The sequence below is a fragment of the Orycteropus afer genome, unplaced genomic scaffold, assembly GCF_000298275.1.
Source record: "Orycteropus afer afer isolate SDZICR_OR568_19922 unplaced genomic scaffold, OryAfe1.0 scaffold00256, whole genome shotgun sequence".
NCBI lineage: Eukaryota > Metazoa > Chordata > Mammalia > Tubulidentata > Orycteropodidae > Orycteropus > Orycteropus afer.
In genome coordinates this window covers 1030216-1033478 of record NW_006921843.1, presented here as the reverse complement: position 1 = coordinate 1033478, position 3263 = coordinate 1030216, and positions in this window count along the sequence as shown.

Sequence of the window (3263 nt, the reverse complement as noted above, 5' to 3'; positions counted from 1 at the left end):
ATATATGATGAGATGTATTTTCAATAGCTTCAAATGCATGTGAAAGCTTTACAATGAATGAAGAAAACTGAAGAAGAAGTTATTCGTTTTAATTGGGGTATTGGGGAAGAGCTCTGGTAGCATAGTGCCTAAGGCACTTGACTGCTAACCAGAAGGCTGACAGTTCAAACCCACCAGCCATTCCTCAGAAGGAAGGTTGGGCAATCTACTTCCATAGCAACACTGCCTCGGAAACCCAAGGAGGGGTCACTATGAGTTAGGTCCAACTTGATGGCATATAACAACAATAACAACATTGGTGAAAAATCTTGAATATACCATGGACTGCCAGAAGAAAGAACAAACCTGTCTCGGAAGAAGTATGGCTAGGATGCTTCTTAGAAGCGAAAATGGCTAGATTTCTCTCTTGTACTTTGGTCATGTTATCAGGAGGGACCAGTCCCTGGGAAAGGATATCATGCTTGGTAAAGTAGAGGATCAATGAAAAAGGGGATGTCCCTCAATGAGATTGATTGTCACATTGGCTGTCACAATGGGCTCAACCATAGCAAGGACTGTGAGAGTGGCAAAGGACCATGCAGTGTTTTGTCTGTTGTACATAGGATCTCTATGAGTCAGAAATTACTCGATGGCACATAATGACAGCAACAAGAACATGATGAAAGGGTAAAAGAAATAACTGAAAAATAAAGATAGAGAAATTAAGATAAAATAATTGAGCCAGATAGAATGTATATACTTCTTTGTTATCTGGAGGAGTTCTGGTGGCACATTGTTTAATGTGTTTGGCTGCTAAACAAAAGGTTGGCGGTTAGAACCTACCAGCTGTTCTGTAGGAGAATGATGAGGCAGTCTTCTTCCATAAAGATTTAAAACCTTGACAACCCTATGCGGCAGTTCTACTGTCTTGTAGGGTCACCAGGACTTGGAATCAAATCAATGACAGTGGGTTTGTTATCTGGTTTGCCTTAAAGAATGCAGCCTCCGTGGAGGCTGGACTCTTGTTCACTTTTGTTATCTTCAGCACATCTGAGTGGTTAGTAAGGATCTGTTGAATGAAAGTGTAAAATTAACACCAGAATTGCATAATCTTTCACTCCTTGTCAGCTGTTACATTTGGTGTGAATATTTGTGAGAAAATAATAAATTACAATTTTAAAAAACTCAAATAATTTATGAATTAAATTTTTATTAAGCGTGTGGCCAGCACTGGGCTATGTACAGGGCTACAGAGAAAAATCTGACATTGTATCTTATAGTTTTGTGAGGATATTGTTGTTGCTATGTGCTATTGAGTCGATTCTACTCATTCTACTCATAGGGCAGAGTAGAGCTGCCACATAGTGTTTCCGAGGCTATACTCTTTATAGAAGCATACAGTCAGATCTTTCTCCTACGGAGTGGTTGTTGGGACCATTCAGTTAGCAGCTGAAGAGTTTAATTACTGCACCACCAGGGCTCCTCGTAAGGATATTAATATAGTCTCTTTAGTGCAAGAAATGGTATTGTTGCTATGTTATAAACACATATTGGTCACAGTTGAGGTAAATAACCGAGTACTCAGTTTTACTTGGAAGATAGGCAGTGGGAGGGACACTGTGATACTGGCTGCGGCAATTTAAGAAGCAAGCAAACAAACAAAGCACAGACGTGAAGATTCTTGAGTATTCTCCACATGGACTAGGAGAGGCAGGAAGATTACTTACTAAAAGGAAAAGGCAATTGCAAGGAGTTCATCAAAATACCATTGCTACTATATAATGAATGTCTGTATTTGGCAAAATACCATCCTAAGAGCTTTACACACACTATTTATTAATTTTTCACAAAAACCCACAAGACGTTGGCCCCATTTTACACATGAAGAAAGTGAGACTCATGTTAATTAGCTTGTCTTAGATCTGGCAATATATAGCAGAGTCTGAATTTGAAGTGTGGTCTATTTGTCTCAAAGCAAACATTCTTAACGAACGCTGCCAAAACCAGTTTTGTTTTGAGATATGATTAACATATACGACCATTCCTTAAGCTATGAAAGAGATCAATTCCTAACTGTGTCTTTAAGACAGATTTGTAAGTAAGTCAGAGCAGATGCATATGGTGCTTATTTAGCCTTACTTTACTACAAGGAAAAGGAGCACTGGTGGTGGTGGAGGTAAGGCATTTATTTGGCTGCTAACCAGAAGGTCAGGCGATCAAACCCACCAGCTTCTCTGAGGTAAGAAGATGAGGCCATTTACTTCCACAAAGATTTACAACCTTAGAAACCCAATGGGGTTCTGTGATTCAGAATCAACTAGATGGCAGTGGGTTAGTACAAGAAAAGGCCCTGTTCTGGTTACCTAGTGCCGCTCTGACAGAACTATACTACAAATGGGATGGCCTTGACAAACAGGAGTTTATTCTTACAATTTGGAGGCTTTAAGTCCAAGTTCAAAGTGTCAGGCTCTAGGGGCTGGGTGAAAGCCCCTCAACCTTGGGGTCAAGCTCTGCCTCCTGCTCCTGGTTTCTTCACTCAGACAGATGCTGGCTGCTGAGGCTGAGAAGCCCCAAGGTTGACAAGTAAAAAGGCACAGTCCTGATGTTACCAAACCACATGGCGGGTCATTAACTTAAGTCCATTATAAGTCCCTAGGTTGGCAGAGCAGAGCAGGCTGCTGAGTAATGACATGGCTACATGCAGGGTCCAAGCATGCCATAGGCTAGAGACCATTCCCAAGTCTTCTCCTTAAATACAGGAAGCAGACCACATTATCAAAGACTCAGCTGCTTGTGATAGATCTCACCATGGAGGTGATTGCCAGTCTAATCATGGGGAATAAGTACCACCAGCTGCCCAACCACTCAACCAGGCCTGGACAAGTTGACACACAAACATAACTAGCACAGTCTCCAAGTCTTTCAATGATTTAAAAGCTGCACACATGGAAAATGAAAGTGATTGTGGTGAAGAATTTGTTGTGAATAAGGTTTGGTTCAATTGTTTCAAAGTGTGGGCAAATTTGCATAACCTAAAAGGGCAAGTACAGAGTTGTCTGTAAATCGGATGTTGGAAACAGGAACTTACCATAATACAATGCACAGATTTAGAGTGTTCATTTTAATGTACTTTAGCCCCTGACTAACTAACAATTTAAAATAAGATAAAGAACATTTTTTTTTAATTTTTATTAGGATTTGGGTGAAGATTTACAGAGTAAATTCACTTTTCATACAGCAGTTCACATATACTTTGTCTCATGTCATTGACCAAAATTTACAAT